At 41.8% G+C, this 14348-nt stretch overlaps 1 protein-coding gene across 4 annotated transcripts in view; it reads left to right on the top strand.

Annotated features, from left to right (window-relative positions):
- The window catches only part of GFRA1 (GDNF family receptor alpha 1), a 218779-nt gene that overhangs the window by 47497 nt on the left and 156934 nt on the right, over positions 1–14348 (top strand). The window lies entirely within an intron of this gene.

Genomic DNA, 14348 nt, shown 5'->3' with positions numbered 1-14348 from the left:
AGATCTGAACATACTTTAAAGATCAGTACTAGACCAGCACTGTCCAATAGAAATGTAATGTGAGCCACATCTGTAATTGAACATTTTCCAGTACCACGTTCAAAAATAGCAACAGCACAGGTGAAATTAATTTTAATGATAATATTTAATTTCGGGCAGGTGCAGTGACTCACACCTGTAATCCCAGCACTTTGGGAGGCTAAGGCAGGTGGATCACTTGAAGCCAGGAGTTTGAGACCAGGCTGGCCAACATGGTGAAATCCCATTTCTACTAAAAATACAAAATGAGCCGGGTGTGGTGATGGGCACCTGTAATCCCAGCTACTCGGGAGGCTGAGGCAGGAGAACTGTTTGAACTCTGGAGGCAGAGGCTGCAGTGAGCCGAGATCACACCGCTGCATTCCAGCCTGGACAACAGAGCAAGACTCCGTCTCAAAAAAATAAATAACAAATTTCACCCAGATTATTTAAAGTATCATTTTCTTTTCTTTTCTTTTTTTTTTTTTTTTTTGAGACGGACTCTTGCTCTGTCACCAGGCTGAGTGCAGTGGCATGATCTTGGCTCACTGCAACCTCCCGCTCCTGGGTTCAAGCAGTTCTCCTGCCTCAGCCTCCTGAGTAGTGGGGACTATAAGCGCACACCACCACGCCCAGCTACTTTTTGTGTTTTTAGTAGAGACAGTGTTTCACCATGTTGGCCAGGATGGTCTCAATCTCATGACCTCATGATCTGCCTGCCTCGGCCTCCCAAAGTGCTGGGATTACAGGCATGAGCCACCATGCCTGGCCCCGAAATATCATTTTAGCATGTAATTTAATATAAAAAAATTATGAACAAGCAATTTTACCTTTTTTGGTGACCCAAGTTTTGAAATCTGGTGTCGGAGTTTTACTTAGATCATATTACAATTCCCACTCACCACTTTTCAAGGGCTGAGTGGGCACATGTGGCTGGGGGCTACTGTATTGAACAGCATAGATGTCCGTAGAGGCACCAGGTTGTGACCCCTGAGGAGAAGAGATGCTGTCTTTCATCTGAGCATAGTTTTCTCTAGCTATAGTGTCTAGCATCTGAGTGTGGTTCTTCAGATGTGTTCATAGGATGAAGAGCTAGATGCATTTGTGAGACTGGCTTGCCTAGCTGTATTTAAAGTGTACAGTTAAATGGATTTTAGTATATTCAGAGTTTTCTATTCAGCATACAGTCAATTGTGGAGTGTTTTCATTACCTCCTTAAAAATCTGGCACATCCGTAGCTGTCACCCCCTGATCCCCTCCACCTCTAGGCAACCATTACTCTATTTTCTGTCTCTTGATTTACCAATTCTGAATATTTCATATAAGTGGAACCATACAATATGTGGTCTTTGTGTCTGGCTTCTTTCACTTAGGATCATGCTTTCAAGATTCATGCATGTTGTAGCACGTATCAATACTTCATGTCTTCTCGTTGTCAAATATTATTTCATAGTGTGGATGTGCTACATTTTATTTATCCATTTGTCAGCTGATGGAAATTTGTATTATTTCCACTTTTTGGTTATTACAGCTAATGCTTCTATGAACTCCTGTGTACAGATTTTTGCACGGACATATTTTCATTTCTCTCGGGTATATACCCAGGAGTGGAATTGCTGGATCATATGATAAACTGTATTTGTAACTATTTGAGGACCTGCCAGACTGTTTTCCAAAGTGGCTATACCATTTGACATTCCCATCAGCAGTGTATGTGCTTCCAGTTTCTCTACATAATCACCAGTACTCGTTATTATCTTTTTGAGTAGAGCCATCTCTTCGTTTGTGCTGCTATAACAAACTACCAAGGCTGGGTAATTTATAAAGAACAGAATCCCTGTTCTTTCAGTTCTGGAGGCTGAGAAGTCCAAGATCGAGGCGCCAGCATGTCTGATTGCCTAGTGAGGAATGCTCTGTTTCCAAGATGGCGCCTTGCTGCCATATTCTCTTGAGGGAAGGAACGCTGTGTCAACTGTGATGCTTGAAGAAGTATATGTATAAAGGACAATTAACATTTTTTAAGCTCTGTAAGATGCTGGAATCCCTTTTTATTTTCAGGGAATTTCTGGCAAGCCTGCCACCTAAATTCTTCATGAAAATGACATTTACATTTCATGATTGTGTTGAGCCAGTGAATGATATCATACAGATTTAGAAGAATCTTAAACTGCCAAATGAACTTTCCCTTCTGTTTTGCAGAGGCACTCAGTGGGGTATGAGCTGTGGTGATCACATTTGCTGCTTGCTGACTGTTCTTCACAAGGAGGGAAACGTTTTTGCTGGTGGTCCTCCCTGTGTGCAACTGCAGAGGTTTTTGCAAGGTGTTCTCAGCTCTCTGGTTACTCTCCATTTCTGAAATGTTTGGCTTCAATGTAGAGGAGCGCAGCCCAGTATGCAGTCCTGCCACACACAGTCATGACATGGGACGAGGGAGAGGGAGGAGCCACATAGGCTACCTCAGCCTGTAAGTGGGTGACTCTAGAAAATGTACTACCTTCTGGCAGAAAGGCCTGTGCTCTGAAAGATTCGTGAAATACCTGTAGTTTACATTTCATTACCTGCTTACAACTACTTCTGAAAAATACTAGCGCTTATGTGATATAGAGTGTAGGGTAATATGTCTGGTTTTAGTGTTTGTTCACATGGTAAACATTGATCCTGCTTCCAGAGAAGCAAATATGACTAGGAGAATATGAATGTTCTATTGCTAGAGATGTTCTCTCACATTTTTTTCCTGGATGACATCATTCCATGCTGGGGGGCTAGTAGGCAGAGGGAGTAGGCTGTGATATTTTGCTGCACACCTCTGATTTTTTATTTTTGAGTTTTAGAATCCAGGTAAGTATAGTCATTCCTCGGTATCCACAGGAGATTGATATCTGGACCCCTTATATAAAATGGTGTGGGATTTGCATTTAATTACTTGAGTATGCGCATCCTTCTGTATACAGGTAATTTAAACTGTAGGTTACCTGTAATACATGATACAATATAAATCCTATATAAATGTTGTTATACTTTATTGTTTTAGTTTGTATTATTTTTTATTGTAGTATCATTAATTTTACTTTTTATTTTTTCAAATATTTTCAATCAATGGTTGGTTGAATCTGTGGATGCAAAACCTGTGGATATGGAGGTCTGACTGTATATTTTATTCATTGCGATAAGCGCAGTTGCCAGCATGCCAAAGAATTTGGTTGATCCTGATGATATCCTGCAACTTGATTTCTTATAAATCTCTGTCCAATTGCCTGCTTCTGTGAAGTGTCTTCTATGTGTCAGGCACTGTGTGAAGTCTTTATTAACGTGATTTCCTGCAATCTTCACAACAGCCCCATATCACTGTTGCCCCACTATATCAGATGGAGATGTTGAGGCTTAGAACAGAAAGATTGCTTTCCCAGTGGCAGATCCAGGGTCAAAATACAATCCCTGACTGGGCTCGGTGTTTCACGCCTGTAATCCCAGCACTTTGGGAGCCTCAGGGGGGCGGATCACCTGAGGTCAGGAGTTCGTGACCAGCCTGGCCAACATGGCGAAACCCCCTCTCTTCTAAAAATAGAAAAATTAGCTGGACATGGTGGTAGGCACCTGTAATCTCAGCTACTTTGGGGGCGGAAGCAGGAGAATAGCTTGAATCTGGAAGAGGGAGGTTGCAGTGAGCCGAGATCATGCCACTGCACTCCAGCCTGGGCGACAGGGCAAAAAAAAAAAAAAAAAAAGAAGAAGAAGAAAAGAAAGCCCTCCGGCTGCTGCACTCATATGTGCATTGCCTGCACTGCATTACCTCCCGCCTGGCTCTTTCCCCTTCTACCACCTCTCACACCCTCCTTTTCGTAAACCCAAGTAGGATGGCCCTGGGTCAGGGCAGCTGCATAGATCTTTGTAGCTCGGTCATATTTCCTTGTATCGTATTGTTCTCTTCTTCCTCACTCTCTTCTTGGAATTCTCATTTTTTAGTCCAGGGAGACATCCTTTCCCCATGTCCTTACCTTACCTTAGCAATTGCCATAAACCTATTGAAACAGTTGCAATCTTTTAGGAAGAGAATTTGTAAAGTTTTAAAAAAGTAAATGTGTATCTAGGCAGTTTCTGCAATTGGACCCGGAATCCACAGAGAATAAAGTTACAGAAAAAAAAATGTGGCTGGGGATCTAGAAACATGGGGATTATTGTATTAAAAGTATTATGAACACAGGCCAGGTGTGGTGATTCACGCCTGTAATCCCAGCACTTTGGGAGGCCAGGGTGGGCAGATCACCTGAGGTCAGGAGTGTGAGACCAGCCTGGCCAACATAGTGAAACCACATCTCTGCTAAAAACAAAAATTAGCTGGGCGTGGTGGTACATGCCTGTAATGCCAGTTACTTGGGAGGTTGAGGCATGAGAATTTCTTGAACCTGGGAGACAGAGGTTGCAGTGAGCCGAGGTCACACCCCTGCATTCCAGCCTAGGCAACAGAATGAGACTCTGTCTTTAAAAAAAAAGGTATTGGGCAACCCGCTCCGGTTCCCTTCCATGCTGCGGAAGCTTTGTCCTTTTGCTCTTCATAATAAATCTTGCTGCTGCTCACTCTGGTTCCGCATCTTCTTAAAAAAAAAAAAAAAAAGGTATTATGAACATGAATTCTCTTCTCTGCTTAGGGTGTCTTAGAAGGGATGAGGCATATTTATTTGTTCCTTCTTCCTTCCACACATCTATCAATGGTGTCTTCATTGAGAGACAGTGTAGCAAAGTGGTTAAGAGTTTGGATTCTGAAGCCAGACTGCTTGAGTTGGATTCCAGCTCACTTGCTTCCCTTTGACCTTTGGCAACTTTAGTTAACCTTTGTGGACCTGTGTGTGTGTGGGGTTTTTTTTTTTTTTTGTTTTTGAGACAGAGTCTCACTCTGTCGCCCAGGCTGGAGTGCAGTGGCTTGGTCTCGGCTCACTGCAAGCTCCGCCTCCCGGGTTCACGCCATTCTCCTGCCTCAGCCTCCTGAGTAGCTGGGACTACAGGCACCTGCCACCATGCCCGGCTAATTTTTTTGCATTTTTTTTTAGTACAGACGGGATTTCACTGTGTTAGCCAGGATGGTCTCGATCTCCTGACCTCGTGATCTGCCCGCCTTGGCCTCCCAAAGTGCTGGGATTACAGGCATGAGCCACTGTGCCCGGCCAGGCCTGTGTTTCTTTATCTGTAAAATGAGGATAATGAGAATAGCTACCTTTTAGGGTGATTGAGAGGATTCAGGCAGTCTATGTAAACTACTTAAAATAGTGCCTGCTGTACAGAAAACTCTGAAAACATTAGTTATTATTAATGTTAATATGGACTTTTATGCTCTAATATTCTGCCCTGGGCTTTGGGACTACAATGGACAGAATGTCCCTGACATCATGGTCCTTTCAGCTTAGTTGGAGAGAAAGAGAAAGAAAATAACAAGTGTGTATTAGGGCACCAAGGAGATGTACAGTAGATATGGGAGCATATAGCAGGGAGTTCTAATGAAAGGTCCTGGTAGTGTTCATTATAGAACTTTAGAACTGGAAAAGATTGCAGCTATTTTCTTGTCAGCTGCTCCTTTGAAACCCAGAGTGCTTAAATGATTTAAGTTCATTCAGGTGATGTGTAGTAGAGCCAGGCCAGAACCTGTACCTCCTGAAACTGAGGTCAAGCTAGAGTGTATTACGTCATCAAAGCCCCTCCTAGAAGTCTTGGGCCCATTTCATGATGATCAACAACGCTTGATTTTAGAGCAGCTTCTCAGAATTCAAACTTGAATTGTCTCTGGCTCCTGGGAGCTGAGCCCTGATGGTTATTTGTGCCAAGCATCAGGTAATGATGATAATCATTGTCTTCTGTTTACTTTAAAGTTGTCCATCCTGATAATGATCACCTGGTAAAGAGAGAGATTTATTCTGCTGGACATTTGTAAACATCCAGTTTGAATTTTGGAAACTGGGTAACCAACCTGATTAAAACCTGGATCACGCAGAGCTGGCTGAGGAATACATGTGGATAAAATGTATCATTTGACTTGGAAATGGAGATGAAAAAGCATCTTCAGGAAGTGTATGTTGGGTGGGCGGGTTGGGGGATTAAAACCTCATTCAAGCAGGTAATAGAACCTTAAAGGTTTCAGATGGCTTATAATTTATCTGTAATGGGAAAAATACTTTACCACTGAGATAATATCTTGGAATAAATTTGAAATCACAGGCTGTATTATGGATGTGTTTGTGGATGTATGTGAATTGCAAAGAATGAAATTTTTTTGTGAATGTAATTTAGCATGTGTAAGATGACAAATAAGCTATATGCAGTAAGAGTCCATTTGATACAATGTGTGTAATTTTAAACTTAAAATCGTCATGCTTTGGAACTGGAAGGGACCTTAGAGATCATCTAGTAGGAATCATTTTGCAAATGGAAGAACGGAATCCCAGGGAAGGTGAGTGGCTTTGCCTGCACTGCAAACTAGAATCCAGATGTTTAGACAACTGCATTTGGAGACTTTTTACACTGTAAAGCTTGATATCCAGGGGCTCACTTTTAGTATTTTACCAGTATTAGTTTTATGTCATTGCTAATCACAGCTATAATGTAATTTCTTCTGGAAGATGGGCCATCTCTTCAGCCCTTTGCATATATGGATACTTAATACAAATACTTTTTGTGACTCCTAATTAATACTCCAATTAATATCCGATGATAGAAGTTTAGGAAAATTGAAGCAATGTTACTTGTCAACTTCTTTTGTTTAGGCTCTTAATGTGGCTTCTTCTGATTTCTCAGCTGATTCGAAAGAATTCAGAGAAGGTCATGTGTGCTGCTGTTTTCATACGAAAACACTGGTTGCTAGAGGGATCAATTTCAACATAGTTTCATATCATAGAGATTTTAATAATGCAGTCTAAAATATTTGTACATGAATTCATTAAGCCCAGATTAGTCTTATTATAATTACTCAAAAAGTAATTCAATTTAAGAGAAAACATTTTAAATGGATATAAAATACACTGTGAGCTGGGAAGCCGTACTGTTCTACTTTATCAGCTCTATAAAGTACTAGCAGACTCGAACATAACTTTCATAGTATACAGAATGCAATCATAAAAAGTATTATTCCTAAATCTATTTTTTTATGTTCTTTCAGTAGTTAAGAGCTTTATTCCTCTGTGCTAGGAATGAGATATACTAGGGATAGGATGTCGTAAACATGGTAGGGGCTCACCAGCTCGTGTCTCTTGCACTGCCTTTCCAAGTCAGCGCAGGTTGATGGGTTACAAGCACACAGCCCAAGATTGATGTTGGTAGTACATTCCCTAGTAAATGTAGCAGGAAGATTCTCTGAGGCTTTTAAAAAAAATTTTTTTCTTATCCACAAATAAAAGACATTTACTGAGCACTCTGTGCCTTCAGAGGTACAACAGTGACAGGCAAAGTATTGGTCTTCATTTCTAATATGATAAAAGGTGAAGGGAGGCCAGAAGCAAGGAAAACGAGAGAACTTTCTCCAGCCTACATCCAAAACCAGGTAGAGAAGAAAAGGCAGAGTGAGATAAAAGATCTTGCAGCATTAAAGAGCAGTTGTCGTTTTTGGCTTAGAGAGCTGGAGATGCGGAGCAAGGCCTTCCGGTTAGTCCTTAAAGCTATTACCAAGGCTCACTGGGGCTCTGTTCAGTTTGAGCAACCTTAGTGTGCCTGGAGGAAGCAGGAGGGTCATGAATATTGGCCGTGTGGCTACATGGTTGCCTGAGCTGTCTGGCTTTGGAGACATGGAAAACTAATCACAGCCCCTATGTGGTGCCACTGAGGCTGAGCGGGGACTCTGGAGGAGCTCTGGACTCTGGCCATGCTCCGGGAGAGGCAGACCTGCACCTGGGCAGGAAGGGGCTCTGCTTCAGTGGTTTGCTGTGCTCAAACTTTATTTAATAAAACAATGGAACCCTTTTCTCAGGCAAATTCTCCATAGAACCCCGTTATAGGGAACAGAACAGCTCTCTCTGAGTGCCGCCAATTCAGCTGCCCCCATACAGTTCCTACCTCTTTTGACCCTTACCCACCAGGGAGTGTGGCTTGAGATGCTGATCAAAGCCCGGGACAGGGCTAGCTGAGCCCCCTAAATGGTGTCTTGAGAAACAAAGACAGGTCCAGAGGAGACGGGTAATGTTAAAGGAATGAGTGGTACCCAAAACAAAGGTCAGGCCTTGGGTTTCTGGCCCCTCTGGGTTCTAACCACAACTCCTTAGATTGCTGGTGTTTGAAGGTAGGATGTCATTGGATCACTGATGTCAAGGCTTAAAAATAATTCATTCATAGGTAATATCTGAGAATTGATTTGTGGCTTCTGAATGGCATGTAGCTACAGGATGACAAGAAGGAATTAGAAGGATTATTTTATTTTCATGAATTTTCCTCTCATGATTCCCTTATAGTCCTATGCAAGTCACAGAGGTTTTTCAAATAGTAGACAACCAATAAATGTTTTTTGAATAATAATACTATAATTTATAGAAGACTTTCTGGGTGCCAGTCATCGTGTTCTCTTATAGGCAATCTCTCATTCAGTCTCCATGGCAAATTTTGTCTCCACAAAAATTACCTATCGTTACTGGCATGTTGCTGATGAAAAAATCAAGGCTTGAGGAAATAAAATAATTTGCCCAAGATCGCACAGGCGAACATAGGACCAGCTCTGACATCAGAACCTGAGTTTTTATGACCCTGTTTCTATTGCTTATTATTATAACATTGACTTTCACCTATTGAACATGCAGCATACACCAGCCACCATGTGCTAAGTGCTTTACATATACGCTTTTGACTGTCCTCCTAGGCATTCTGCAAGATAAATTTTATTATCCTCATTGTACAAGTGAGGAAATGAAGACTCATAGAGTTTAAATAGCTAGTCCAGTGTGGCTAGGATGCTGACCTTTTCCAGGATTGAACGAATATTATTTGACTACAAAGTACTTGTGCTCTGTGCTGATTAAATTATCCCACTTGATCCTCATGATATTCCTACGGTAGGGAAAAAGCTCTTCGCTACTGTTGCCATTTTATAGATAGGAATGTAAGCTACAACATGTTCAGTGATTACTCCGGGTGTCCATTTGGTAAGGGGTTGGGACTTGATCCCAGATCATTGAGATCCAGTGGCCATAATCCTGTGGTGCCACAGCACTGGATCAAATAAGGACTCATCCTATCACCTTTGGAGAGCCGACCTGCAGGTTTGGACCTGAGCTTTGTCAATTGAAAACAGAACTTCCCTGGAGTGCCACGGGTACTCAACAAGTAGGGAGGCATTGATGGGCCCCACTTTTCAACATAAAAAGAAAAAATTCACTCCATTCGCAGAGATTTGCAGAAGAAATGTACCGACTGAATTCTCATTACTCTTCGTGTCTATGTACAGAGCTTGCTGGATTTTTAAACTTGGTGAGGGCGGCAGCGCAGCCGATTGTGAAACTGACTTTGGTTAATGGTGAACTGACTCCATCAAGAAAGCCGCATTCATTCCAGCTGTTTCGTTCCTCAGCCCTGGTTAGTTGGGTCCCAGTAAAATTCGCAGCGCTTTACTGTAAAAGCACTTGTACTTGAAAGAGAATTTTCTTTCTGTAGCTCAAACCACAGGAGGACTTGCAAGACAGCTGTCTCCCCAGGTGAGACTTCTTAAATGGGAGTTAAGTGCATGCATTTCAAGAAACTAAACTCCCTTCATCTATAATTTAACCTAGAAAAGAAAGCAAAATTGAGAGAGTAGTATGATTACATTGCTTGAGAACTAGTAACTTTACCTCCCCCAGTTTTATGGAAGTCATGCTCGGTTTCACTGTTTGCCATACCTTTAATACTGTGGGGTGTGGGCTAAGTGTGATATTGTAATAATAGTGAGAGTTTCTCTAACCATAGTTATGGACTATGGATTGAAATAGTAAATTATTCCTGGCAGACTGAATGGGCAATAAGACTGCCATCCAGTTCTCCTCATAAAACAAAGCAATAGATAAATAAAGCAGAGCCAACTCACTTAACCTGCATGGCTCTGTGCACTGCTAATTATTAACCCAGGCGCAAGAGAGGGGTTCACCCGGAGTGTAGTTAAGTCATTTTTAATCGAGGTAAACACTAGTCATGTGGATGAGTAGCACTCAAGAAAGTTTTAATCAGCAACATTTAGGAATCACCCAGCCTAATTGCCATAACTTATTAATAATAATAAATAATCGCGTCTTTTTATGGCCCCTGTCTCTGGAGGACTCAGTGCATTAAAGATCTCTAGGGTGTGAATCTCTTAGTAGCTGTGGGGGAAGGGGCAAGTATCCTTGATGCTCATTCCTAACTGAAGACATTGGACAGCAGGGCTAAGAAAGGCAATCTGAGTTCCTTCCTTCTTATTTTCTTCCTCCCACATCTGAATCACCAACTTATACACACCCTTTCATCTATCTATAGGACCAGAATGGCTCCAGGGGCCAGTGGGGCTGGGGAGGCGGGGCAGGCAGAAGAACAGGCTTTCCTTTGTCCATGTGAATGATTGGGGTTGGGGTTTTCTCCCTTGGGAAGTGAGTAAGAGCAGAGCTTTGTCTGAAGGAGTTCATTTCCTCTGTACCAGTGTCCCTGGTGTCCTTTGGGCTCAACCTGATTCTGGCTAGAGCAGCCGTGGCAATTCCCCACTCCATACTGGCATGATTTCCAACTCCTGCAACAGCAGAAAAGATGGTCCTGAGTCTTATTCTCAGAGTAATTCCCCACAGCAACGGATGGAATGGGAAAACATTTGTTGTATATCTAACTTTACCTTCTCACCACCACGATAGGGGTATTAGAATATGCCTGGGTTTTCAACAAGGAAACTCGCGCTCAGCAAGTGTAATGGATGGACTGCTGACTTTGTGGTTGGTTAGATTGAAAGAAGAATATCACGCTCAAATTCGAGGCCTTTTGGTTTTTGTAAGTGACTACTCCCTATAGTTTAGGAGATGGGAGTGGTGGACAGGAACACCAGTGTAGCGAATGGTAAGAATATTTCAATGGCTGATATCCTTTGACATCCACAGTTTGGGAGAGGAAGTTAAAATGTAGCTAACAGCACAAAAATCACCACCTTCTCCTTTATTTCCCGTTTGTCTGCCCATGAATCATGTGTGCGTGAGCCAGGATTGCCATTTCATTCTGGAAAAGTGAAATTTTAAAGAAGGTACCCAAACCATTATTAGACCAAAAAGATCAATAATAAGAATGGAATGATTTATACCTCAGACAATGAAAGACATAAACTTCGAATGTTAAGTTCCAAGATAATTCATGTGCAAAATTGTTGCAATATTCATACTAATGTTTATTAAAATTTACAGTTGAATAAAACAGTGCAAAATGTAAACAAAGCTGAAAAAGAGTTTTTGGAAAAATCTAAAATAGCTACTGTGAGTTTTTAGAATAGAAGATATGAATAGTTACTCCATGTATATTTGTCTGCTAAAGCGTGAAATATATAATGGAATTGGACAGAATAAGGTCACTAAATCCCTCCCTGAATTTCCATCCTCCCTGTCCACTGATACTTTTCAGTAATTCAGATCAGCACTGAATTTTGAAGGAAGTGCTCCTTGTCAAAACCACGCAGAGGAGGTTGAGGATTCTGGACGGATGTCGAGACGGAATCCGTATTTCAAACACTAATCTTATTTCACTAATGTTTTCAGGGTTGGAAATTTTTGTCTGTATTCATTAGAGGGGAATGATAAATCTCTAGTTTGTACTTTGCTAATAATAGTCATGAGCTTTTGTGCTTCATTAAGGTTAAATGAATCTCATGTAGTCCTAGCTCAGCCTTTAACTCCATGTGTGATCTGGAGAAAAATCTCTGAATTGTCTGGGACTCAGTTTCCTCATCTGTAAAAGGAGGTTGGATCAGATGAGTGCTAAGACAGACCAGCCCTCTTTCCCTCCCTTGTAGGTGGGAGCTTGCCATGCCCAGGCAGGTGGGATCCACAAAGGTGTTTAAGAGACATTGCTCTTGTCCTCAGGAGCTCATGGTCTATATAAATAACTCATTATAATAAGAGCTATAATTGCAACATGCACAAATTACTCCAGGGGCACAGAAGCGGAAACAGTGAATTCCCTCTCTGTGGGAATAGACTTCACAGTGGCTGTGACATTTGAAGGCTGAGTAGGAGGGCTCCTCCAGGTGTGCTGGCTGGTCAGAGGGTGGGTGGTGCAGACTATGGGTTCCAGGAAGCAAGTGCATGTGAAAGTGGTATATTTAGGGAGCTGCACATGATTCTCACAGTCTCTGGGCAGTGGCATCCCACACACTGCTGGATCAGAATTTGTACTAATGATGAATTACTGAGGTTAGAGACTACTGTATAGTGTGTATCAATTAGAGCAGAGTCAAGGTTTCCTGTAGTGGCACTGATAGGAGCCATTTAAATCCCAGTTGGCTTTGTTGAGTGTAAAAGAAATGGCGGTGTTTTTGCCAATTCCCTGGGAATTACGAGCCTGCAATCTGTTTTACCTGCACCACAACCACTGGCCTCAGTGTACCCTTGGGAGTATGAACAACTCCCTGTGGGGTCACGTGTGCCCAACTGGAGTGAAAACTGCCACCATAGATCTTCTCTTCTTGCAGGCTGTTAACCTACAAGGTGCGTGTCTCAGCCACACCACTGGTGGACCCTTGGTTCTTTGTGACTATGTAGGAGCTGATGTTTCTGGTAATGACAGAGCAAAATTAGATGTTGATGATATATAGTTCCTACTTAATTTTTAAGATGAAAATAACGTTAGCTTTAAAATTTCGGTTGTAAATGTAAGGCATGTTCATTGCTAAAAATTAATACAGAAATGCTTGCATAAAATGTAAAAAAGGTGACCCTAAATTCCATCTCCTGAAAATAATCAATATTTCTGTGACCATTGTGACAGATTTCTCGTCATACAGGTACATAAATGGGCTCAGGATTATATGTGCCATTTTGCTATCTAATATTTTCATTCAAAATAATCAAGGTCTTTAAATAGCCATTTAAAAGAGCTGCACAATAATCCATTGTGTGAGATATATTATATTTGGCTTGATTCCTTATTGCCAGACAATCAGGCAATATCCAGTGTCTTGCCAGTATAAACAATGTCATGAGGAACATTCATGTAGATTTCTTTTATATATTTTGTTATTTCATTAGATTAAAGTCCTAGGAGTGGTATTGGTGGGCCAAGGAGTGTATATTTAATCTTTTTTTAATATACTGTCAAACTATCTTCTAGAAGTTTCATTCCTTTTTATAGTCCTACCATCAGAGCAGGAACCGGCTCATGTCTGAGTGGTGCTGTCTGTATCTCTGCTGGTGTTCTTTTGTCTTTAAGTTACTGAGTGAGAAAGCATGAGCAAATGAGAGTACTTTTGGAGTGAGTGGGAGGTGGTATAAGCAGGGTGAATCTGAATCCACGTGGGAGATGTCAAAAAGTACTTGGCATTTGTACATATGTTTATCAAAAGATATGTACGGAAATGTTCATCACAATTCCTAATTTCCAAATGTTGAGAACAACCCAATATCTACCAATAGTCGAGTGGAGAAATAAACTGTAGTATAACCCCACAGTGAAATACCACATGGCAGTGAGAATGAATGAGCTACCACGAAAGAAGCCAAGAAAAGAATTCATGTTGTATCAGTCCATTTACATAAAATTCAAAACCAGGCCATTGAATTTCTGGTGGGGTGGTAGTTAGTGACTGCTTGTTTATTTTTTTAACTAGAGTGTGTGTGTGTGTGCGTGTGTGTGTGTTGAGATGGAATTTCGCTCTTGTTGCCCAGGCTGGAGTGCAATGGCGTGATCTCGGCTCACTGCAACCTCTGCCTCCCGGGTTCAAGTGATTCTCCTGCCTCAGCCTCCCGAGTAGCTGCCACCATAGAACCAGGGGTCCATCAGTGGTGTGGCTGAGACACGCACCTTGTAGGTTAACAGCCTGCAAGAAGAGAAGATCTATGGTGGCAGTTTTCACTCCAGTTGGGCACACGCACCCACCACCATGCCTGGCTAATTTTTGTATTTTTAGTAGAGACGGGGTTTCACCATGTTGGCCATACTGATCTCGAACTCCTGACCTCAGGTGACCCTCCTGCCTCAGCCTCTCACAGTGCTGGGATTATAGGTGTGAGCCACCATGCCTGGCCCTAGATTTGTGTTTCCTGGTGTCAGTGTAATTGGCATTTAGGGTATTTGGTAGCCTCTCAATATTTGCTGGAAAAAATACATTACTTTTTTTTAACTTTTCTAACAGACTTCGACCATGCTTGTTCCTTTATGGTGTTGAATGAGTT

The sequence above is a fragment of the Macaca thibetana genome, chromosome 9 (genome assembly GCF_024542745.1).
Source record: "Macaca thibetana thibetana isolate TM-01 chromosome 9, ASM2454274v1, whole genome shotgun sequence".
NCBI classification, from domain to species: domain Eukaryota; kingdom Metazoa; phylum Chordata; class Mammalia; order Primates; family Cercopithecidae; genus Macaca; species Macaca thibetana.
This window is presented reverse-complemented; position numbering and strand designations above follow the sequence as displayed.